The sequence below is a fragment of the Coregonus lavaretus genome, assembly GCF_964263955.1.
Source record: "Coregonus lavaretus genome assembly, chromosome: 32".
Taxonomy (NCBI): Eukaryota; Metazoa; Chordata; class Actinopteri; order Salmoniformes; family Salmonidae; genus Coregonus; species Coregonus lavaretus.
Genome location: NC_140019.1, coordinates 1,597,643 through 1,623,898, shown reverse-complemented (window position 1 = coordinate 1,623,898; position 26,256 = coordinate 1,597,643). Strand labels below are relative to the sequence as shown.

The following is a 26,256-nucleotide window of genomic DNA, read 5'->3' as shown; positions in this document are numbered from 1 at the left end:
GACGCACACCGTAGGTTCTGTGCGTGGAGCAGGAACAGGCCGGGCTGGGCTGGCGACGCACACCGTAGGTTCTGTGCGTGGAGCAGGAACAGGCCGGGCTGGGCTGGCGACGCACACCGTAGGTTCTGTGCGTGGAGCAGGAACAGGCCGGGCTGGGCTGGCGACGCACACCGTAGGTTCTGTGCGTGGAGCAGGAACAGGCCGGGCTGGGCTGGCGACGCACACCTTAGGTTCTGTGCGTGGAGCAGGAACAGGCCGGGCTGGGCTGGCGACGCACACCGTAGGTTCTGTGCGTGGAGCAGGAACAGGCCGGGCTGGGCTGGCGACGCACACCGTAGGTTCTGTGCGTGGAGCAGGAACAGGCCGGGCTGGGCTGGCGACGCACACCGTAGGTTCTGTGCGTGGAGCAGGAACAGGCCGGGCTGGGCTGGCGACGCACACCGTAGGTTCTGTGCGTGGAGCAGGAACAGGCCGGGCTGGACTGGCGACGCACACCGTGGGCTTGATGCGTGGAGTAGGAACAGGCCGGTCCGTACTGGGAACACACACCACTGGCTTTAACTGGGGATCAGGAACGGGCCGGACCGGACTGGTAACACACATCAGTCTCTCACGCCGTGCCGCAACAACTTCCCTTCCTCTACTCGCCAATGGCTCCCGTAATCCGATAGCCTTCTCTCCACGTCTCCCTGTGGCAGCCTCCTGCTGCCCAGCCGCCCAAGCCATGTGCCCCCCCCCAAAAACTTTTTGGGGTTGCCTCTCGTCCTTCCAACGATGACCCTGCTGACGCCGTTGCTCCTCTCTCGCCAGGGCCTTGATCTTCCCCCAAGGTCCCTTGCCCCCGAGCATGTCCTCCCAGGACCACGATTTGCCCACCTGGGCCATCGCCAGCCTCTCGATCTCCTTACCAGGCGCCTCCTCCCATGTCCAGTCTCTTTGCTCCTGGACACGCTGCTTGGTCCTTTTATGGTGGGTTTTTCTGTCACGATCGTCTAAGGAAGCGGACCAAGGCGCAGCGTGTTGAGCGAACATGTTGACTTTATTATATTAACGCAACCACGAAACAACAAAACAAAATGACGATAGTGAAGTCCAACAGTGACAATGACTGAACATGGAACAAAAACCCACAACACCCACAGGAAAACATACAGATAAATATGGCTCCCAATCAGAGATAACGAGCCGACAGCTGACACTCGTTACCTCCGATTGGGAGTCATTGAACCCAACAAAGAAATACAACACATAGAACCACCCAACCAAACAAAACACCACGAAACGAACACACCCTGGCTCAACACACAAAGTCCCGGAGCCAGAGCGTGACAATGTTTCAGTACAGCCCTGAGTCCAGCTGTCCTTCCTTATACAAAGCCACTTGTTTTCACTTTTGTTTGGTTTTCCCCACCATAATGTACAGTACATTATAGGCTTGTTTATAGCATGTTGTGTGAATAATTGTTATTTTATTGTTTTTCACCGTTTAATAATACTGATGAATTCATTAATTCTGAACAATACTTTCCTGTTTCTTTTTAGAAAAGAGGATTTGGAAGTCCCTCTCAAAACAGGTGGGAGGTTTTGTGCTTATAGCACTGCACGCATAGACAAGTGTGAAATGTTGTTGAAATTGAACCCTGCTTTTCTCTCCTAAGAGAAGAATCAATGTACAATAATGCATTATTTATGTTTGTGTACTGTATGCCTTTGTGATTCTTCAATGAGAGAACCATTTTTGATTTTCTTCCATTGTTGAAGGAGTTGGAGCAGATGCTGTGTCACGATCGTCGTAGGAGTGAGTAGACCAAGGCGCAGCGTGTGAAACAAACATGACTTTAATTAGTTCAAGTATACCAAACAAAACACGACTCGTGAAGTCCACGGTAAACAAATACCGACACGGAACAAAAACCCACAACACCCAAGGAAAAACATACAGTTTAAATATGGCTCCCAATCAGAGACAACCAGCCGACAGCTGACACTCGTTGCCTCTGATTGGGAGTCACACAGGCAAACATAGAAACAGACAACCTAGAACACCCAAACAAAGAAACAGAACACATAGAATGAACACACCCTGGCTCAACATATAGAGTCCCAGAGCCAGGGTGTGACAGTACCCCCCCCTAAAGGCGCGGACTGCGACCGCGCCTCAACTTGAACAAAACAGGGGAGGGCTGGGTGGGCATACCTCCTCGGCGGCGGTTCTGGCTCCGGCCTTGCCCACCACCCTCCAATAAACCCCCCATAGCGCCCCTGGTCCAGTCTGGCCCCGCTGGCTGGAGCTGAACTGGACTTAGCAGGAGCGGTTAGCTTCAGCTCCGTAGTGGAGCAGTTGACCGGTACCTTACCAGGCACCGGTGACCCAGGCACGGGTTGTGCTGGACTGACGACGCGCACCCCTGGCTTGGTGCGTGGAGGAGGAACGGGCCTTACCAGGCTGACGACGCGCACCCCTGGTTTGGTGCGTGGAGGAGGAACGGGCCTTACCAGGCTGACGACTCGCACCCCTGGCTTGGTGCGTTAAGGAGGAACAGGCCTTACCAGGCTGACGACGCACACCGTAGGCTTGGTGCGTGGAGCAGGGACAGGCCGGGCTGGGCTGGCGACGCACCCCGTAGGCTTGGTGCGTGGAGCAGGGACAGGCCGGGCTGGGCTGGCGACGCACACCGTAGGCTTGGTGCGTGGAGCAGGGACAGGCCGGACTGGGCTGGCGACGCACACCGTAGGCTTGGTGCGTGGAGCAGGGACAGGCCGAACCGGGCTGTGGAGACGGATAGGAGACCTGGAGTGAAGAGCGGCCACAACCCGTCCTGGCTGAATGCCTACCTTCACACACTCTGTGTGAGGCATCCGCACAGGACGTACAGGGCTGTGTACCCATACTGGCATAACAGCACGTGACACTGGAGCAGGATATCCGGGACCGCGGAGAGGCATTGGAGACCACGAGCGTTGAGCCGGCACACTCCGTCCTGGCTGCATACCCACCTTCGCACGACACGTGCGGGGTGCTCGCACAGGACGTACAGGACTATGCCGGACCACTCGTGGCACAGTACGCCGCTCCGCATACCGCGGAACCTGCCCCGTCCCATGCTGCCATGCCTGAGTACGGGAAGTTGGTTCCGCTCTCCATCCAGGCTCCGCCAACCTGCCTTCTGGCCCCCCTAACCCAGTGGCCTCCTCTCCAAATCGCCCTGTGGCAGCCTCCTGCTGCCCAGCCGCCCATGCCGTGTGCCCCCCCCTAAAAATTTTCTGGGGTTGCCTCTCGCCTGTCCGACGTTGACACTGTTGACGCCGCTGCTCCTCTCTCGCCAGGGCCTTAATCCTAGCCCATGGCCCTTTTCCCCCGAGCATGTCCTCCCAGGACCACACTTTGCCCACCTGGGCCATCGCCAACCTCTCCATCTCCTTTCCCGGCGCTTCCTCCCATGTCCAGTCCAAGATCTGCCCCTGGACACACTGCTTGGTCCTTGTATGGTGGGTTCTTCTGTCACGATCGTCGTAGGAGTGAGTAGACCAAGGCGCAGCGTGTGAAACAAACATGACTTTAATTAGTTCAAGTATACCAAACAAAACACGACTCGTGAAGTCCACGGTAAACAAATACCGACACGGAACAAAAACCCACAACACCCAAGGAAAAACATACAGTTTAAATATGGCTCCCAATCAGAGACAACCAGCCGACAGCTGACACTCGTTGCCTCTGATTGGGAGTCACACAGGCAAACATAGAAACAGACAACCTAGAACACCCAAACAAAGAAACAGAACACATAGAATGAACACACCCTGGCTCAACATATAGAGTCCCAGAGCCAGGGTGTGACATGCTGGCAGACACCCCTCCTGTTTTTAAAGGATCATCCAATTTATTCAGGAACCTACGTCACCGAGGTGAGACGCCTAAACTCTCTCTAATGTCAAGAATATCGGCCAATGAAATTATTGCAGTTCCCATATACCAAATCAATCTTGAACAGAGTACACTATCTTATCAATTTAGGGATGTTGTCAATTTGCTCTCAGGTAACCTTAGATATGAGAGTGGTAAATATATCCCCTATATAGGACGTGGCAGTTAACATTGATGAGATAGCGTCGATACCATGTATCAGATATATGGAAAACCTCCCCGTACTGAGAATGAGATGTGCTTGTATTTTCTAAATATAGACAAACTGAGGATAAAAAGTCATTGTAAGTGCTGCTCATGGTTTCCCCATGTTCTTTAATGTTGCTATGTTTATGGAAACATGCTTCAAGCAACATGTTCCCACTGTTCCCCTGGACGCCTCATTCCCGAATGAGCTAAACACCTTCTTCCCCCGTTTTGAGGAAACAACATCGAGCCGACGCTCACAAGGACTGTGTGCTCTCGTTCTCCGTGGCCAACGTGAGTAAGTTATTTAAGCGTGTTAACCCAGACGGCATCCCAAGCCGTGGGCTCAGAGCATGTGCAGACCAGCTGGCTGGAGTGTTTACGGACATGTTCAATCTCTCCATGTCCCAGTCTGTTGTCACCACTTGCTACAAGATGTCCACTATTGTTCCTGTACCCAAGAAAGCGAAGGTAACTGAACTAAATGACATCATGTCATCCTGAAGTGCTTTGAGAGGCTAGTTAAGGACTATCACCTCCACCTTACCTGACACCCTAGATCCACTACAATTCGCAAATCGCCCCAACAGATCCACGGACGATGCAATCATCATTGCATGGTACACTGCCTTATCCCATCTGGACAAGAAAAATACCTATGTAAGAATGCTGTTCATCGACTACTGCTCAGCATTCAACACCATAGTGCAATCCAAACTCATCACTAAGCTCAGGGCCCTGGGTCTGAATCCCTCCCTGTGCAACTGGGTCCTGGACTTCCTGATGGCCGACCCAAGTGGTGAAGATAGGCAACAACATCTCCGCCATGCTGATCCTCAACACGTCGGCCCCATAGAGGTGCGTGCTCAGCCCCCTCCTGTACTCCCTGTTCACCCATGACTGCGTGGCCACCCACGTCTCCAACTCAATCATCAAGTTTGCTGACAACACAACAGTGGTAGGCCTGATTACCAACAACGATGAGACAGCCTGTCATGAACCCTGCATCCTGAGTCGGTTCCTGCCTGTGTTGCCATTTTTCTGCTCGGAATCTCCAGTTTCCTGAGGGTTCGTGAACGCTCCCGGCCTGGTTGCCGGGCGACGTTGCTAGGCGGGAGATCTCCCGATTAACCGCACCTGCATCTCATCAGCGGTCTGCACACCTGGTCCTGATCATCACCCTTCTTATGCCCTGACCTGACATCCATTCCCTGCCGGATCGTTAGCCATGAACAGTATGTTTGTCAGTGTATCAGCCTTGGAGTTCTAGCGTTAGTTTTGTTGTTTTGCACCTTGTTGGCTTGCCGTGTACTTACCTCCGTTTTGTTTCTATCTGCAGTCAATCTCCCGGAACCGTCACCCAACCCCTGCCTGGTTGTCGGCGGCTGCCGAGCCATTCTTGGATCTGCCACTGCACCTCCACCAACTCATCTCCGCCGCCCGCTCTGTCCCCTGGATTATTCTACATCGTTTTTTGAATCTGTTAAATAAATACTCACCTTCGTTTCAACTCTCCTTGTCCTGGTCTGCTTCTGGGTTCTGGCTTAGTAAACCGTGACAGAACGATCCGGCCAGAAATGAACCCAGCGGACCTGGACTCTGTTCGCCATGCCATTACCCATCAGGAGAAGATGTTGGGACAACATAGCACGGCACTACAGGAGATAGCATTGTCCGTTCGGAACTTTTCTACCAGTCTGACGAAGATCCAGGCTCAGCTCAGTTTGCCGGTGGAGAATTCACGACCAGTTTCACCCATCTCGCCTGCCGCTTCTGGAGCTGTGCCCTTCCGTGAGCCCAAGGTTCCGACGCCTGATAAATATGAGGGGGAGTTGGGAAGATGCCGTTCTTTCCTTATGCAGTGTGGATTAGTGTTCGATCTACAGCCCCACTCTTATGCCACAGACAAGGCTAGGATAGCCTTTGTCATTGAGTTGCTGCGTGGTCGAGCTCTGGAGTGGGCTTCAGCCGTTTGGGAACGACAGGACACCTGCATGGCTTCATACCAGGAGTTCACGGCCGAGATGAGGAAGCTATTTGACCATCCCGTCCGAGGTATGGACGCAGCTAGGCGCCTGTTTTCGCTTCGCCAAGGAACTCGCAGCGTTGCCGACTTCGTGATCGAGTTCAGGACTTTGGCTGTGGAGAGTGGGTGGAATGAGGAGTCTCTGCAAGCGGCCTTTTACCAGGGGCTGTCGGAGCAGCTCAAGGATGAGTTGATCTCCTATCCGGAGCCTAGTGACCTGGACAGCTTGGTAGCCTTGTCTATTCGGGTGGATAACAGAGTTCGAGAGAGAAGGAGGGAGAAGCAATGGGGCCCGTCCATTCAATCAGCTTCTCAGTTCCCAGTCGGGTCAGGGGGTGGACCAGAATACGTCGATCATTGTCCACCACACAGGATTAGTGGAGAGGTCCTGCCTCCAGATTCTGAACCCATGCAAGTGGGGCGGCACGGGTTAACCAAGGAGGAGCGCCAACATAGACGTAAGACCAACTGCTGCCTCTACTGTGGTAGTTCGGGACATTACATCTCCACTTGTTCCCGGCGGTCGTCAAACTGCTCGGCTCGCTAAAGTTGGGAGGACTTTTAGCGAGCCAGTTTCAACCTCTCAATACCTCTGTCAGACCCCGTTTCCCGGCTACCCTCATGAACAGGAATCAGAGTTTAGCGATTAACGCTTTCGTCGATTCAGGTGCCGATGGAAGCTTTATTGATGCCGAAGTGGTGGAACAGCTGGGGCTTTCCAAGGAGCGATTACCGGAAGCCATTGAAGCTACCACTCTGAACGGCAGTAGTCTGGCACGTATCACGATGAGGACTGAACCGGTTAAGATGCTGTTGTCAGGGAATCATTCTGAGGTGATCTCATTCTTCATTCTGCCTTCTTCCCATGTTCCTCTGGTCCTTGGATACCCCTGGCTGAAAGAACACAATCCCACGTTCGATTGGGTGACTGGCAAGGTAACTAGTTGGAGCCTTGATTGTCATGCTAACTGCCTCAAGACTGCCTGTTCCCATTCTGTTCCCAGTCAGGTGATTGAGGCTAAACCCCCAGATTTGTCCCTGGTTCCCGAGACATATCACGATTTGGGGGAAGTGTTCAGTAAGCAGAGGGCTCTGTCACTCCCTCCCCACCGACCATATGATTGTGCCATAAACCTGTTCCCTGGAGCTGTCTATCCCAAGGGACGGTTATACAGCATTTCCCGACCTGAACGTGAGGCTTTGGAGACCTACATCAAGGAGTCCCTAGCTGCTGGTCTCATTCGTCCCTCGTCATCACCCCTGGGGGCAGGATTCTTCTTTGTGGGTAAGAAGGATGGCTCTCTTCGACCGTGTATTGATTATCGGGGGTTGAATGATATCACGGTCAAGAACAAGTATCCCCTGCCCTTGATGAGCTCTGCCTTCGACTCCTTACAGGGTGCTACGGTGTTCACCAAGCTAGACCTACGCAATGCGTATCACCTGGTCCGGATCAGAGAGGGGGGCGAGTGGTTGACGGGTTTCAATACACCGATGGGTCACTTCGAGTATCAGGTGATGCCGTTTGGACTGACCAATGCTCCAGCGGTGTTCCAGAGTATGGTGAATGATGTCCTGAGAGATATGATCGGTCTCTTTGTGTTTGTTTACCTGGATGACATTCTTATCTTCTCGAAGGAACCTTCCAGCCACGTCCAGCATGTCAGGCAGGTTCTGCAGCGATTGTTGGAGAATCGCCTGTTCGTGAAGGCCGAGAAGTGCGAATTTCACGCCCACACTACATCCTTCCTCGGGTACATCATCTCCAGGGGAGAGATTAGGATGGACCAGGAGAAGGTTAGGGCGGTTCTGGAATGGGCCCAGCCCGGTACGAGATTGCAGCTCCAGAGGTTTCTGGGGTTTGCGAATTTCTATCGCAGATTCATCCGGGATTACAGCCGTGTGGCCGCTCCTTTAACTGCCCTGACTTCCAGTACCAGGACCTTCAGTTGGAATCCTGAGGCGGACCGAGCGTTCCTGGATTTCAAGAGGCGATTCACCAACGCACCGATTCTCTCTCAACTGACACGGCCTGTCAGTTCGTTGTGGAAGTGGATGCGTCTGATGTGGGGGTTGGCGCCATCCTGTCCCAGCGATGCTCCACTGACGGGAAACTCCATCCCTGCGCCTACTACTCTCGTCGTCTTTCGTCTGCGGAGAGGAACTACGATGTGGGTAACCGGGAGCTTCTCGCGGTGAAGCTTGCCTTGGAGGAGTGGCGCCACTGGTTGGAGGGGGCGGAGCAACCGTTTATTGTCTGGACCGACCACAAGAATCTTGCTTACGTGCAATCGGCTAGACGTCTCAACTCCCGTCAGGCCAGGTGGGCTTTGTTTTTCGGACGCTTTAATTTTTCCCTGACGTTCCGACCTGGGTCTAAGAACGGCAAGGCGGACGCCTTGTCCCGGATGTTCTCCAAGACGGAGGAGAGTGGGGCCAAGACCGAGACGATTCTTCCCCGGAACTGTGTCGTGGGAGCAGTTATGTGGAGGATTGAGGAGGAGGTTATGGCGGCCCTTTGGACGCAGCCCGGTCCCGGTAACGGTCCACCCGGTCGTTTGTTTGTGCCTGAGTCGGTTCGTTCTGCTGTCCTCCAATGGTCCCACGCCAGCAAGATGGCTTGTCACCCTGGCGTGGCTCGGACGATGGCGTTACTTCGCAGACGATTTTGGTGGCCGGCCATGGGAGAAGATACTCTGAGGTTTGTTGCTGCCTGTCCAGTGTGTGCGCAGAATAAGAGTGCCAACCGGCCCAGCTCTGGACTACTTCACCCCCTCCCTATTCCCCGGCGACCATGGTCGCATCTGGCCCTGGACTTTGTCACTGGGTTGCCCTCTTCTGAGGGGAACACGGTCATTCTGACTATCGTGGACAGATTCAGCAAGTTCGCCCACTTTGTGCCCATTTCCAAGCTTCCCTCGGCCTCTGAGACGTCCGAGATCCTGGTTAGGGAGGTTTTCAGGGTCCACGGGTTGCCCAGTGACATAGTTTCCGACCGTGGCCCTCAGTTTACCTCTGCTGTCTGGAAGTCTTTCTGTTTGGCCATTGGAGCTACAGTCAGTCTCACATCTGGTTTTCACCCCCAATCTAATGGTCAGGCGGAGAGAGCCAACCAGAAGATGGAATCCACGCTACGCTGCCTTGTCTCCTCCAACCCCACCTCCTGGGTCTCTCAGTTGCCTTGGGTTGAGTATGCCCACAATACTCTCCCTACATCTGCCACTGGGATGTCTCCCTTCCAGTGCCTGTATGGCTACCAACCTCCCTTGTTTCCTTCTCAGGAGAAGGATCTCTCAGTGCCCTCTGTTCAGGCCCACATTCGTCGCTGCCACCGGACCTGGCATCGGGCCAGAAAGGCCCTCCTTAGAGTTTCTGACCGGTATCAGCTCCAGGCGAATCGTCGCCGGATTCCCGCCCCCACCTATACCATCAGAGATAGGGTCTGGTTGGCCACACGGGATCTTCCTCTGCGGACTGAGTCTAAGAAACTGTCACCGAAGTTCATTGGTGCGTTTGTGGTGGAGAAGGTGATCAATCCTGTTGCGGTTCGACTCAAGTTACCTAGAACGCTCAGAGTCCATCCCACCTTTCATGTCTCCTGACTCAAGCCTGTTCTCCTCAGTCCTCTGTTACCCCCTCCGCCTCCTCCTCCTCCCCCTCGGATGATCGGAGGTGGTCCTGCCTACACGGTGCGCCGCATTATGGATTCCAGACGGCGGGGCCGGGGTTTCCAGTATCTCGTGGACTGGGAGGGGTATGGTCCTGAAGAGAGGAGTTGGATTCCTCGGCGCCAGATCCTTGATGCTGACCTCCTTCGTGACTTCTACCGCCTCCATCCTGGCGCTCCGGGTAGTCCGCCCGGTGGCGTTCGTCAGAGGGGGGGTACTGTCATGAACCCTGCATCCTGAGTCGGTTCCTGCCTGTGTTGCCATTTTTCTGCTCGGAATCTCCAGTTTCCTGAGGGTTCGTGAACGCTCCCGGCCTGGTTGCCGGGCGACGTTGCTAGGCGGGAGATCTCCCGATTAACCGCACCTGCATCTCATCAGCGGTCTGCACACCTGGTCCTGATCATCACCCTTCTTATGCCCTGACCTGACATCCATTCCCTGCCGGATCGTTAGCCATGAACAGTATGTTTGTCAGTGTATCAGCCTTGGAGTTCTAGCGTTAGTTTTGTTGTTTTGCACCTTGTTGGCTTGCCGTGTACTTACCTCCGTTTTGTTTCTATCTGCAGTCAATCTCCCGGAACCGTCACCCAACCCCTGCCTGGTTGTCGGCGGCTGCCGAGCCATTCTTGGATCTGCCACTGCACCTCCACCAACTCATCTCCGCCGCCCGCTCTGTCCCCTGGATTATTCTACATCGTTTTTTGAATCTGTTAAATAAATACTCACCTTCGTTTCAACTCTCCTTGTCCTGGTCTGCTTCTGGGTTCTGGCTTAGTAAACCGTGACAGAACGATCCGGCCAGAAATGAACCCAGCGGACCTGGACTCTGTTCGCCATGCCATTACCCATCAGGAGAAGATGTTGGGACAACATAGCACGGCACTACAGGAGATAGCATTGTCCGTTCGGAACTTTTCTACCAGTCTGACGAAGATCCAGGCTCAGCTCAGTTTGCCGGTGGAGAATTCACGACCAGTTTCACCCATCTCGCCTGCCGCTTCTGGAGCTGTGCCCTTCCGTGAGCCCAAGGTTCCGACGCCTGATAAATATGAGGGGGAGTTGGGAAGATGCCGTTCTTTCCTTATGCAGTGTGGATTAGTGTTCGATCTACAGCCCCACTCTTATGCCACAGACAAGGCTAGGATAGCCTTTGTCATTGAGTTGCTGCGTGGTCGAGCTCTGGAGTGGGCTTCAGCCGTTTGGGAACGACAGGACACCTGCATGGCTTCATACCAGGAGTTCACGGCCGAGATGAGGAAGCTATTTGACCATCCCGTCCGAGGTATGGACGCAGCTAGGCGCCTGTTTTCGCTTCGCCAAGGAACTCGCAGCGTTGCCGACTTCGTGATCGAGTTCAGGACTTTGGCTGTGGAGAGTGGGTGGAATGAGGAGTCTCTGCAAGCGGCCTTTTACCAGGGGCTGTCGGAGCAGCTCAAGGATGAGTTGATCTCCTATCCGGAGCCTAGTGACCTGGACAGCTTGGTAGCCTTGTCTATTCGGGTGGATAACAGAGTTCGAGAGAGAAGGAGGGAGAAGCAATGGGGCCCGTCCATTCAATCAGCTTCTCAGTTCCCAGTCGGGTCAGGGGGTGGACCAGAATACGTCGATCATTGTCCACCACACAGGATTAGTGGAGAGGTCCTGCCTCCAGATTCTGAACCCATGCAAGTGGGGCGGCACGGGTTAACCAAGGAGGAGCGCCAACATAGACGTAAGACCAACTGCTGCCTCTACTGTGGTAGTTCGGGACATTACATCTCCACTTGTTCCCGGCGGTCGTCAAACTGCTCGGCTCGCTAAAGTTGGGAGGACTTTTAGCGAGCCAGTTTCAACCTCTCAATACCTCTGTCAGACCCCGTTTCCCGGCTACCCTCATGAACAGGAATCAGAGTTTAGCGATTAACGCTTTCGTCGATTCAGGTGCCGATGGAAGCTTTATTGATGCCGAAGTGGTGGAACAGCTGGGGCTTTCCAAGGAGCGATTACCGGAAGCCATTGAAGCTACCACTCTGAACGGCAGTAGTCTGGCACGTATCACGATGAGGACTGAACCGGTTAAGATGCTGTTGTCAGGGAATCATTCTGAGGTGATCTCATTCTTCATTCTGCCTTCTTCCCATGTTCCTCTGGTCCTTGGATACCCCTGGCTGAAAGAACACAATCCCACGTTCGATTGGGTGACTGGCAAGGTAACTAGTTGGAGCCTTGATTGTCATGCTAACTGCCTCAAGACTGCCTGTTCCCATTCTGTTCCCAGTCAGGTGATTGAGGCTAAACCCCCAGATTTGTCCCTGGTTCCCGAGACATATCACGATTTGGGGGAAGTGTTCAGTAAGCAGAGGGCTCTGTCACTCCCTCCTTAAGCCCTGACCTGACATCCATTCCCTGCCGGATCGTTAGCCATGAACAGTATGTTTGTCAGTGTATCAGCCTTGGAGTTCTAGCGTTAGTTTTGTTGTTTTGCACCTTGTTGGCTTGCCGTGTACTTACCTCCGTTTTGTTTCTATCTGCAGTCAATCTCCCGGAACCTTCACCCAACCCCTGCCTGGTTGTCGGCGGCTGCCGAGCCATTCTTGGATCTGCCACTGCACCTCCACCAACTCATCTCCGCCGCCCGCTCTGTCCCCTGGATTATTCTACATCGTTTTTTGAATCTGTTAAATAAATACTCACCTTCGTTTCAACTCTCCTTGTCCTGGTCTGCTTCTGGGTTCTGGCTTAGTAAACCGTGACACAGCCTACAGGGAGGAGGCTTAAGTATAACATTTATTGAATTATTTTCTGGATAATGTGTGTATAGTTTTTTTTTTTTTATATTGCTAGGTATTACTGCACATTTGGAGTTAGAAACACAAGCATTTCGCTGCACCTGCAATAACATCAACACATTTGTGTACGCGACCAATAAACTTTGATTTGATTTGAAGTGCACATCCCTCCCTATATTTCAAACCCTCTGCTTAGTGTATACGTTCTCCCTGCTCTGTCCTCTCCTCTGTTTCTTTAGCTAAGTGCCAGTGCTGGGACCTGGGGCTTTTAATCCTTCTGTAACGTCGCGACTTTCCAGAGAAAAAAATTGATTGTATTGATCTGCAAACAAAGACTTGCTTTAGAGGCTGAGATGAACTGTGTGATCACCATGGACATTATGAATCCTAAGAATGGTGTTGGATTACATCTCCGGGTTTGCCACTCTATCTGAAGTGTTTCTGAGGATTTTTTTGTATTGTCTGACAACATCTACTTGAGCTCAGAGGTTGGGAGGGTTGGGGAGGGATGGTTTCCCTCTCCCAGAGTGAAGGTGTGTGTGTGTGGTATTGGTGAGACACGGCTGGAATCTTAAAGATGTTTTCCCTCCAACCCATTTAAGCTTTAAAAGATATTTGAAGCCAGGGAACTTTAGTCATTTTAAGGCCCTATAAGTTTTCAACAGAGAGCTTCTTGAGCTGATCATTGACTAATATTTTGATGCACCACGTCACTCTAACTTTTCAACTAAAATGCTCTTGTTGACATTCAGTACTTCCCCACCATATTGAACCATCCAAACGCTAACAAACATCAGATATTTGTAGAACATCATTTATAAAACAAGGAGTATCAGAAATATGAATAAAGAGGTTTTTATTGGATGCATTTTCACTACCATTATCCATTTATAGTATTTTCCCCCAAGTGTCCTTTTTTGGTGGTAAATATGTCCTGGAGCAAAAGCCATACCTGAATCCTTTTCCCATAACACCCAGAGTAGTCACCCAGAACTGTCTGTGCTGGAATCACTATCTTCTCCTGCAAACAAAAGCTTGGGAATGCTTTCAGAGGCAGCAAGACAACCCTTCTCAGTCTACTGAAATGGGCCCTGACAGTTACTCTTGTCTTCTGCTCGGTGTCACACAACAAAGGAGTTGTAGAACACAAAGAAGAACACAAACCCGAATCAGGCATCCATAATCAGTGATAGATCTCTTGAGAATGTTTTACACCTTGTTATCCAAACAGTGGATGCTCAGAAGCCAGCACTGGGGCTTAATATTGTTTGGGTTTGTGTCCAGATAGGCAACTTATGTTGTAAAGCCTCTGTTTGTGTGAAGAGAACCCCAAACATGAATTATGAGGCACCTTTTAAGATGTTATCAATATGAAAGAGAAGATTAGCTGTTGTCTGAAGGTGTGCACTGTTTCATTGGATGTTTTATTCATCTCAAGTATTAGGGCATTACTTTGAAAATCTGTAAACAACTCAAGTGAGCTGCTAAACTCCCAGGCTTTGATGTTAAATGATTTTATCAACTTTCTGAACATCAGTCAAGGCAAAGTCAAACATTTGTTTTCTTCATTTCGATTTTTTATAAGTAAGATTTGTGAATTTTGTCTCGTCTAATCTCCTTTCTCTGTCCTTTCCCAGAGCCTCATGCCGGCTTTAAGATAGCCTTCAACATGTTTGATGCAGATGGAAATGAAATGGTAGACAAACGGGAGTTCTTGGTGGTATGTAATTCTCTAAAGGTTAAATGGGATGGATCGTTCCCCTGTTCAGTCAGTAAAGTAAAGGGAGTAAAGTCTAAATCACATCTCAATGTCTTCTTCTAACCAGCTAGAAGACATCTTCCATAAGAAAAAAGATTGCAAAGAAGCAGCGGATGGTGCTCCGAGGTCTGACAAGCTGGTAAGGAGAGGTATTTCTTTTGTGTTTTTTTCACGCTGAAATGTGCCCATTGCCAAAAACCCGAAGGTGGATAGCACTTGGATGTGCACCGGAATGGCATGTTTGCCTTTTTAAAATAGGTCTTAAATCCTCGCTAAAATCCTATAAGATTGGTTTTGGGAAACGATATCTGATGAGCCAATCTGCTGTCTGCAGAAGAAGTCCCACCTGTCTCTAAAAACGCGCTCTCTGCGAAATGCAGCGTGTGCCAAATCTTCCAACAGAGCAAGATCAGCCATCTCTCATTCGAAATTTCATTATTTCAGTCTTTTATAGTATTTCAACAATGGTTTCATTTTCACACTTACCCCTAATTTAACAAATGACTGTACTTTATATGGACTATTATCGTAACAAATGCATTGATGTGGTCAAATTATATAGCATGTCAAAGATACAGTGCCTTGCAAAAGTATTCATCCCCCTTGGCGTTTTTCTTATTTTGTTGCATTACAACCTGTAATTTAAATTGATTTTATTTGGATTTCATGTAATGGACTTACACAAAATAGTCAACATTGGTGAAGTGAAATGAAAAAAATTACTTGTTTAAAAAATTTTAAAATAATAAATAACGGGAAAGTGGTGCGTGCATATGTATTCACCCCCTTTGCTACGAAGCCCCTAAATAAGATCTGGTGCAACCAATTAGATCTGGTGCAAAACCGAAACTTTGAACATCCCATGGAGCACCATTAAATCCATTATTTAAAAAAAATTAACGAATATGGCACCACCACCTGCCAAGAGAGGGCCGCCCACCAAAACTCACGGACCAGGCAAGGAGGGCATTAATCAGAGATGCAACAAAAATACCAAAGATAACCCTGAAGGAGCTGCAAAGCTCCACAGCAGAGATTGGATTATCTGTCCGTAGGACCACTTTAAGCCGTACACTCCACAGAGCTGGGCTTTATGGAAGAGTGGCCAGAAAAAAAGCCATTGCTTAAAGAAGAAAATAAGCAAACACGTTTGGTGTTCGCCAAAAGTCATGTGGGAGACTCCCCAAACATATGGAAGAAGGTACTCTGGTCAGATGAGACTAAAATTGAACTTTTTGGCCATCAAGGAAAACACTATGTCTGGCACAAACCCAACACCTCTCATCACTCCGAGAACACCATCCCCACAGTGAAGCATGGTTGTGGCAGCATCATGCTGTGGGGATGTTTTTCATTGGCAGAGACTGGGAAACTGGTCAGAATTGAAGGAATGATGGATGCCGCTAAATACAGGGAAATTCTTGATGGAAACCTGTTTCAGTCTTCCAGAGATTTGAGACTGGGACCTTCCAGCAGGACAATGACCCTAAGCAAACTGCTAAAGCTAAAGGTTTAAGGGGAAACATTTAAATGTCTTGGAATGGCCTAGTCAAAGCCCAGATCTCAATCCAATTGAGAATCTGTGGTATGACTTAAAGATTGCTGTACACCAGCGGAACACATCCAACTTGGAGGAGCTGGAGCAGTTTTGCCTTGAAGAATGGGCAAAAATCCCAGTGGCTAGATGTGCCAAGCTTATAGAGACATACACCAAAAGACTTGCAGCTGTAATTGCTGCAAAAGTTGTCTCTACAAAGTATTGACTTTGGGGGGTTGAATAGTTATGCACGCTCAAGTTTAATGTTTTTTCGTCATATTTCTTGTTTGTTTCACAATTACAAATATTTTGATTTCTGTACTGGTCTGCTGTCTGTCAGTGGTTGTCTGAGCTATGGGCTCTATGGGCCCAGAGATCCCTCTTCAAAAGGCCCTTTTCTGAAAAATTACAGCATTCCTTATGGACCCCCATGTTTTTTTTGGACTGTTTCTTGAAAAGTGGTATTCGGGCTCCGGTTACCTTTTGTGCTGGGCTTGACCATGCTGATTGCCGTGCCAGTCAGCGAGAGCTATAGAGCTAGCACTGCTAGAATGAATGTCTGAACACAAACACATACTGTATATAGACAAGGGTGCTGCTGCAGCTAGCAGAAAGAAAACCCAGTGCTTTTGAGATGGTTGTTTGAAAAGATGCTGGGTTAAGGTGTGTCTTTTTTGTTTTGATTTGTTCTGCATCACTCAACATATCCTTCCAGCAAAAGGTTAAAAAGTAAAAAAATGTCAAACTCTACATAACAGACATGTCTTGAAACCTGCGGTTGGGCTTTCCCCAGCCAGTTTATTCTAATTACAAGCATATCAGGCTCTTTTCATGGGCCGAGATTGGGATAGAGCGGCAGTACATTAAAGACTGGTCCGTAATTAGCTGTGGGATCAAGTCATAAATCTCTCACTCATGAAGCGCAGAGGAAGATATGTGTTTTATCAGCTGTCTCAACTCTCTCATTCCTTCGGCAGGCATGGAAGTTAAAAAAAGAAAAAGATTAAGATAAATAAAGATTATGAAATAAAGGAAGACACACTTGAGAACATGTTAGAGGATCTGGCCCTCACTGGTTGGCTGCTCTTGGTGTTGCCTTTGAGCAAGGCAATGTCGAGACATGAGAGGCATTGAGAACCAGGCCAAAAAGGATGAGAAAAAAAACAGTTTTGCTCACCTTGTGGGTGGAGAAAGAAGTTGGCCCTCTGAAGTAGATGGAAAACAGTTTCCCTGTGAATCTTTGTTTCCATGACACCCTTTGCAAGGAAATTCCTAGAGATAAAACCTGAGAATGGTGAAACAGTATGACTAAACATTATGTTATCATTCATATAACTAGTATTACTATCAGTAGAAGTCCTGTTGCAATACATTGGTAGTGTCAGCCAGTGTAAATTATGATATCAAAAGGAATGTAAAAGTAAAGGCATTTGCTGTTGCATGACCTTACTGGATGAGAGTTTGTCACACTGGTGAGAAGCAGCCTTGTTTATTTGATATCAGTCTAGTCCAGACATAACAATAACATGGGAGGAAAATGATACTTCGACTTCCACAGAGACTTTGGGATGCAGCGTTTGAAAGAATCCTTGTATGCTCGAAATGTATTGAATGGTTTCAATTGCCCATGATTATACAAGTGGCAACATTTTCCCATTTGTAGGGTGTAACCTGCATCCCCCTCTGGGGTACAGTAGGGTGGGCCAGTAGTTCCAAAACAATAAACAAAGAGATATCATTCCAAAAAGTTTATTTAATCACAATCTGATCCCATTTCACAAGTGTGGATGAAAGGTACACTGTAACCTGCATTCAGCTCACAGTTATGTATCAAATGGTGATGTATTGGGTGGATTCAGTTACACTGTAAACCTGGCATGAATCCTCATTCAACCCTTCACACCCTGTGAGTCTCGGACATATGCAGCTGTCTTGGCTGAATTCCTCGCCAGAAGCCTGCATGCTCCAGTGCAGAGCAGAGCTCGCAGCTTCATGGATGGGGGAGTTTTTCAGTCTTTCACAGACTTCCCAGATATGTGGTTGTCATACCTATAGTGAGGACTTCTCAGCACACCTGTCTATGACTGCCTGGCTGGGTGGTTGGATGTCAGAGAGTTATTGTCAGAGAGTTATTTAACTGTTGTCACTGCAAGGAAAATGTTCAGTAGTTCAAATTAGTTTGCTATTTTAGAGTATACAGTGGGGAAAAAAAGTATTTAGTCAGCCACCAATTGTGCATGTTCTCCCACTTAAAAAGATGAGAGAGGCCTGTAATTTTCATCATAGGTACACGTCAACTATGACAGACAAAATGAGAAAAAAAATCCAGTAAATCACATTGTAGGATTTTTTATGAATTTATTTGCAAATTATGGTGGAAAATAAGTATTTGGTCAATAACAAAGTTTCTCAATACTTTGTTGTATACCCTTTGTTGGCAATGACACAGGTCAAACGTTTTCTGTAAGTTTTCACAAGGTTTTCACACACTGTTGCTGGTATTTTGGCCCATTCCTCCATGCAGATCTCCTCTAGAGCAGTGATGTTTTGGGGCTGTCGCTGGGCAACACGGACTTTCAACTCCCTCCAAAGATTTTCTATGGGGTTGAGATCTGGAGACTGGCTAGGCCACTCCAGGACCTTGAATTGCTTCTTACGAAGCCACTCCTTCGTTGCCCGGGCGGTGTCTTTGGGATCATTGTCATGCTGAAAGACCCAGCCACATTTCATCTTCAATGCCCTTGCTGATGGAAGGAGGTTTTCACTCAAAATCTCACGATACATGGCCCCATTCATTCTTTCCTTTACACGGATCAGTCGTCCTGGTCCCTTTGCAGAAAAACAGCCCCAAAGCATGATGTTTCCACCCCCATGCTTCACAGTAGGTATGTTGTTCTTTGGATGCAACTCAGCATTCTTTGTCCTCCAAACATGAGGAGTTGAGTTTTTACCAAAAAGTTATATTTTGGTTTCATCTGACCATATGACATTCTCCCAATCCTCTTCTGGATCATCCAAATGCACTCTAGCAAACTTCAGACGGACCTGGACATGTACTGGCTTAAGCAGGGGGACACATCTAGCACTGCAGGATTTGAGTCCCTGGCGGCGTAGTGTGTTACTGATGGTAGGCTTTGTTACTTTGGTCCCAGCTCTCTGCAGGTCATTCACTAGGTCCCCCTGTGTGGTTCTGGGATTTTTGCTCACCGTTCTTGTGATCATTTTGACCCCACAGGGTGAGATCTTGCGTGGAGCCCCAGATCAAGGGAGATTATCAGTGGTCTTGTATGTCTTCCATTTCCTAATAATTGCTCCCACAGTTGATTTATTCAAACCAAGCTGCTTACCTATTGCAGATTCAGTCTTCCCAGCCTGGTGCAGGTCTACAATTTTGTTTCTGGTGTCCTTTGACAGCTCTTTGGTCTTGGCCATAGTGGAGTTTGGAGTGTGACTGTTTGAGGTTGTGGACAGGTGTCTTTTATACTGATAACAAGTTCAAACAGGTGCCATTAATACAGGTAACGAGTGGAGGACAGAGGAGCCTCTTAAAGAAGAAGTTACAGGTCTGTGAGAGCCAGAAATCTTGCTTGTTTGTAGGTGACCAAATACTTATTTTCCACCATAATTTGCAAATAAATTCATTAAAAATCCTACAATGTGATTTTCTGGATATTTTTTCCTCAATTTGTCTATCATAGTTGACGTGTACCTATGATGAAAATTACAGGCCTCTCTCATCTTTTTAAGTGGGAGAACATGCACAATTGGTGGCTGACTAAATACTTTTTTCCCCCACTGTATATACTGTGTCTGTCTGTCTGTCTGTCTGTCTGTTTACCCATTCGTCTGTCTGTTTCTAGTTCTGTCTGTCCTTCAGGCAGGCCGTCCGTCTGTCCATTTGTACTTCTGTCTTTGCGTCAGTCTTTTTCCCTGTTTGTGTATGTGTGTTTAATGCTAATCCTGCTAATATCTGCCAGATGTTTTCTGTCATCTAACAGCTCTGCCTCCACTACTCTACCACCATCACAGGTCTTTAGAAAAGAGGCTCAGCAGTTAGACCCCTGGGGCAAGTGGGATGTTCTAAGGAAAGGGGCAAGCCAAGCTCACTTTTCTGATCTGGAGGTACACAAGCCTTATTTTCAGATGTGTACCTTATTTTGTTATTGATGATAAACTATGGTGTTTGGCCCAAGTTTTTGATGAGGTCAAACCTCATTTATTGTAAAAAAAAAAAAAAAAAGAACGGTGTTCTTCAAACACAGGAGGTTGGTGGCACCTTAATTGGGGAGGACGGGCTCATGGTAATGGCTGCAGCGGAATTGGTGGATTGGTATCAAATACATTAAACACATGGTTTCCTTGTCTTTGATGCCATTCCATTTGCTCCGTTCCAACCATTATTATGAGCCGTCCTCCCCTCAGTAGCCTCCACTGTCTTCAAAAAACCCACTTTCCCACAATTTTTTTAATTGACGTATCTGAAACCTTCCTGTCCTGAACTGGATATATCCTGCACCAGTAGGAACTGTTACTGGGGGAGCATGTTCCCAGGGGACTCTGAATTAGCTTAGCACATCACGTGTAACTGTCAGGAGAAGGGGAAATGCTGGATCTTTCCAAGCCACAAGTTAACCATTTACAGTGCATTCAGAAAGTATTCAGACCCCTTGACTTTTTCCACAATTTGTTACATTACAGCCTTATTCTAAAATGGATTACATAAATTTTTTCCTCGTCAATCTACACACAATACCCCATAATGACAAATACATTTTTAAATAAAAAGCAGAAATATCTTATTTACGTAAGTATTCAGACCCTTTGCTATGAGACTCTAAATTTAACTCCGGTGCATCCTTTCTACAACTTGATTGGAGTCCACCTATGCTATGTTCAATTGATTGGACATGATTTGGAAAGGCACACACCTGTCTATATAAGGTCCCGCAGTTGACAGTGCATGTCAGAGCAAAAACCAAGCCATTAGGTCGAAGGAATTGTCAGTAGAGCTCAGAGACAGGATTGTGTCGAGGTTCTGGGGAATGGTTAAAAACAAAATTTGCAGCATTGAAGGTCCCCAAGAACACAGTGGCCACCATCATTCTTAAATGGAAGAAGTTTGGAACCACCAAGTCTCTTCCTAGAGCTGGCCGCCCGGCCAAACTGAGCAATCGTGGGAGAAGGGCCTTGATCAGGGAGGTGAACAAGAACCTGATGGTCACACTGACAGAGCTCCAAGGTTCCTCTGTGGAGATGGGAGAACCTTCCAGAAGGACAACCATCTCTGCAGCACTCCACCAATCAGGCCTTTATGGTAGTGGCCAGATGGAAGCCACTCCTCAGTAAAAGGCACATGACAGCCCACTTGGAGTTTGCCAAAAGGCACCTAAAGGACTCTCAGACCATGAGAAACAAGATTCTCTGGTCGGATGAAACCAAGATTGAACTCTTTGGCCTGAATGCCAAGCGTCACATCTGGAGGAAACCTGGCACCATCCCATGGTGGTGGCAGCATCATGTTGTGGGGATGTTTTTCTGCGGCAGGGACTGGGAGACTTGTCAGGATCGAGGGAAAGATGAATGGAGCAAAGTACAGAGAGATCCTTGATGAACACCTACTCCAGAGTGCTCAGGATCTCAGACTGGGGCGAAGGTTTACCGTCCAACAGGACAACGACCCTGAGCACACAGCCAAGACGATGCAAGTCTCTGAAGGTCCTTGAGTCAGCCAGAGCCCGGACTTGAACCCGATCGAACATCTCTGGAGAGACCTGAAAATAGCTGTGCATCCAACCTGGCAGAGCTTGAGAGGATCTGGAGAGAAGAATGGGAGAAACTCCCCAAATACAGGTGTGCCACGCTTGTAGCGAAGCCAAGCCAAGAAGACTAGTGACTGTAATCGCTGCCAAAGGTGCTTCAACAAAGTACTGTGTAAAGGGTCTGAATACTTATGTAAACATAATATTGGCTTTTTTTTTTTTTTCGTGTGCAAAAAAATCTAAAAACCTGTTTTTGCTTTGTCATTATGGGGTGTTGTGTGTAGATTGATGAGGGGGGAAAACGATTTAATCCATTTTAGAATAAGGCTGTAACGTAACAAAATTTGGAAAAAGTAAAGGGATCAGAATACTTTCCGAATGCACTGTACATAGTAAAGTTGTAAAATGACAATCGTGCTACTTTTACACATTAAACAATAAAAGTTGGATAAAAGCATTTCCTTTTAATATGTGTGATATTGAAACGATGGGGTGCCTTCATGTTCATGAGCTATATATGTGGCACTTGCCTGCATGTTTCTACGTACAAGCATGTTTGTGTGAGTGAAATATTTTTTGCGTGGCTGAGTCCTTGTGGATCAGTGGTCCTCGTGGATAAGTGGTCAGCCATAAGTGGTCAATTTCTTTATGAGGAATGAAAGTCAGACTGAATCACATATTTGTTTTCCCTCCCAAAATGTTGATGAAAATATGACCAACACAACACTGCTGGTTCATTTCTTTGGGAAGAAGGGAAAGGCAGAGTTGGGCTTCGATGATCTTTACAGGTAAGTGGAGAAATTGACAAAAACTCCAACTTATATCTTGCTTTTACTGTGTCAAATATATGTTATGTACAAAACATATTTGTGATTTTTACCAATTCAACAAATCCTCTCTGCCCCAACTCTGAGTAGACTGTTGTTAGATTGCCATTGATTATCAAGTGGGTCTCATCATTAGGCTAAGAGTTATTTTATGGAGCTTGCCTTGTTAAATCAGCAAAGCGCCACAAATTACTAATTACTTCATTTGTTAGGTTCAGCGTGTTGGAGGGGCCCCGGAGGGATGGTGCTATAGGAGCCGCTAGTAGCAGTGGGATGGTTGAGTGGACATCAATAGGGCCTTTGTTTGACTCATCTGCCAGACCTAAAATGTTTGGGATTCAGTCCCCTTTTGTTTTTGTTTATGTAAGTGTTAGGTTAATCTGCTTTAGAAAAGTCTGCAAACGCAGTGACCTTTTCCCCAAAACTACAATCCCCCGCTGTGTTGACAGCTCATACCAGGGGGAGAAAACCCTACAATGTATACTCTGTCTGTTTGGCTAAGTCATTTTCCTACCTTTGGATCTGTTATCTGTTTGATGTCTTCAAGGTCCCGCAGACACTAAAGGCTTCCCTCTGTTTTAAGTGGAGTAGATGATGTGTCATGTGAAGTGCTGTTGCATAATCTGGCTGGCCCCCTTTTTGTTTCAGGGTTGGGACATCCAGTCGTTTGCTTTATGTGTCATTCATTCCTGTATAATTTCTCACATGCTGTTTGAGCCTTTCGGATTTTACTATTCTTTTAACTTTTAAATATTATGGTGAATCTTTTTCAGTTTTCATTTATTTGAGTTAGGAGAGATTATGCTACTGTTAAATCTGCTTTTATAATGAATCGATTTGAATTGATTTGACTGTTTGATTTGACTTGATTTGACTTTTTAAATCTTGTAGGGAATCACCTTTGAGTTCAGATCATTCTTCCAATTTCTGAACAACCTGGAGGATTTTGCTATATCCAATCGTTCCATTGGCCAAGGTTAGTTCCACTCTTAATTTGATTTGTTTGACTACTGAAATTCATGGACAGGAAATAACAACACTTTATACACTATTAACACACCACCTATACACTTCTGCGTCTCAAATGGCACACTATTCCTTAGTGCACTACTTTTGACCCTATGGGCACCCATCAAAAGTAGTGCCAAGGGAGGGAGGGTAAAGGCGTCCCCATGCTTCCCAGCCGAAACAGTTCGGAAAGGTTTGTGCATATATTATGACTACATTTTGTGACGTTTTTGTTCGTTTTGGACTTTGGTAAATGTTTTTTCGGCTGTTAGGGCACACCCAAAAAAAATATTGAGTCAAGCCGAAGTCGGTAGCCGAAGTCTACGCCCTTTCGTTGGTGATTGGTCAACAGTAGGGATTCTTCATTAAAGTCTTTGTTGTCATTCAACGAGAGACGACTCATTTTCATGCACATTTTTTCATTGAGAAATACCGCACCAAACATCTTAGATGTAAAATTGCATGACTAAAACGTCAAAATGAATGACTGATTTCTTAGATTAATTCTGTCTAATTCTGGCTACACCATCTCAAATTTACTATTGCCGCTTTTTTCTCATTTTTCAAGCGAAGGTCTTTTAAGGGAGTATGCAAGCACACTCGTTCAGTTCGTCTAGCCAAGTTCGGCTAGGCACCAGCCTGAGAATGAGGCCATGTTGGATTGAGGTGGAATTAACCCACCCAGCAGCCCAGAAACCCTCTGCAGAGGTCTCCACGGTAGTGCAGGCAGAAGCCTGATTTTGACAGATATACCCAATGTTATCTACATATCTCTGTAATGTGTAATCTCCCAAGGCAACTGAACTGTGTGGAGTATAGCTGTGTGGAGGCTGTCAGGACAGGATAGCTGATAAAGGCATGGTCATCATGAGGCATAGACATTCATATGTAATGGGAAGGGGGACAAGTCGATAAATGTTCACAGAAGCTGTATGAACAGAGCAAAGCAAGTTTATCATCGAGCTATGTTTTATACAGTGCATTCGGAAAGTATTCAGACCCGTTGACTTTTTCCACATTTTGTTACGTTACAGCTTATTCTAAAATTGATTAAATAGTTTTTTTTCTCCTCCTCATTCTACACACAATACCCCATAATGACAAAGCGTAAACAGGTTTTTAGAAATGTTTCAAATGTGTATTTATATATAAAAAAAACGGAAATATCACATTTACATAAGTATTCAGACCCTTTACTCAGGACTTTGTTGAAGCGTCTTTGGCAGTGATTACAGCATAGAGTCATCTTCGGTATGACGCTACAAGCTTGGCACACCTGTATTTGGGGAGTTTCTCCCATTCTTCTCTGCAGATCCTCTCAAGCTCTGTCAGGTTGGATGGGAAGCGTCGCTGCACAGCTATTTTGAAGGTCTCTCCAGAAATGTTAGATTGGGTTCAAGTCCGGGCTCTGGCTGGCCACTCAAGGACATTTAGAGACTTTTCCCAAAGCCAATCCTGCGTTGTCTTGGCTGTGTGCTTAGTGTCGTTGTCCTGTTGGAAGGTGAACCTTTGCCCCAGTCTGTCCTGAGTGCTCTGGAGCAGGTTTTCATCAAAGATCTCTGTACTTTGCGCCGTTCATCTTTCCCTCGATCCTGACTAGTCTCCCAGTCCCTGCTGCTGAAAAACATCCCCACAGCATGATGCTGCCACCACCATGCTTCACCGTGGGGATGGTGCCAGGTTTCCTCCAGACGTGACGCTTGGCATTCAGGCAAAATAGTTCAATCTTGGTTTCATCAGACCAGAGAATCTTGTTTCTCATGGTTTGAGAGTCTTTAGGTGCCTTTTGGCAAACTCCAAGCGGGCTGTCATGTGCCTTTTACTGAATGGTGGCTTCCATCTGGCCACTCTACCATAAGACCTGATTGGTGGAGTGCTGCAGAGAGGGTGGTCCTTCTGGAAGGTTCTCCCATCTCCACAGAGGAACTCTGGAGCTCTGTCAGTGTGACCATCGGGTTCTTGTTCACCTCCCTGACCAAGGCCCTTCTCCCCCGATTGCTCAGTTTGGCCGGGCGGCCAGTTCTAGGAAGAGTCTTGGTGGTTCCAAACTTCTTCCATTTAAGAATGATGGAGGCGAGGCCACTGTGTTTTTGGTGACCTTCAATGCTGGTACCCTTCCCCAGATCTGTGCCTTGACACAATCCTGTCTCGGAGCTCTACGGACAATTCGTTCGACCTCATGGCTTGGTTTTTGCTCTGACATATACTGTCAACTGTGGGACCTTATATAGACAGCTGTGTACGCCTTTCCAAATCATGTCCAATGAATTGAATTTACCACAGGTGGACTCCCATCAAGTTGTAGAAACATCTCAAGAATGATCAATGGAAACAGGATGCACCTGAGCTCAATTTCAAGTCTCATAGCAAAGGGTCTGAATACTTAAGTAAATAAGGTATTTCTGTTTTTTATTTTGAATAAATGTGCTAAGATTTCTAAAAACCTGTTTTGTCATCATGGGGTATTGTGTATAGATTGATGAGGAAATGCTTTTATTTAATACATTTTAGAATAAGGCTATAACTTAACAAAATGTGGAAAAAGTCAAGGGGTCTGAATACTTTCCGAATGCACTGTATTACCAAGACATATCTTATAAGGTATGTCAATTATTTATTTTAACAGCCACCAGCTAATGCATAGAAACAAACATGGTTTTCATGTTTTCATGTGATATATTTGTTTTACATTAGTTCATGGCCAATTTAATCACTTTTCTGACATCTTGACCATCATGTTAGTGCACTGTCTCACTTCCACTTCTAAATCCTGCTTCAATTGTTGTGAAG

The 26,256-nt window shown here is 47.5% G+C and overlaps 1 pseudogene across 1 annotated transcript in view; it reads left to right on the top strand.

Moving 5' to 3' along the window:
- LOC311107653 (calcium uptake protein 3, mitochondrial-like) overlaps positions 1–24,269 on the top strand; it is a 46,281-nt pseudogene extending 22,012 nt beyond the window's left edge. Inside the window, exons 3-11 of the transcript in view lie at positions 1,543–1,574; positions 3,831–3,909; positions 14,214–14,296; positions 14,403–14,461; positions 19,850–19,994; positions 22,325–22,419; positions 23,107–23,149; positions 23,350–23,434; positions 24,262–24,269. The product of the transcript in view is annotated as a calcium uptake protein 3, mitochondrial-like (transcript). The remainder of the gene's footprint in view (positions 1–1,542; positions 1,575–3,830; positions 3,910–14,213; positions 14,297–14,402; positions 14,462–19,849; positions 19,995–22,324; positions 22,420–23,106; positions 23,150–23,349; positions 23,435–24,261) is intronic.
- Positions 24,270–26,256: the final 1,987 nt, after the last annotated feature.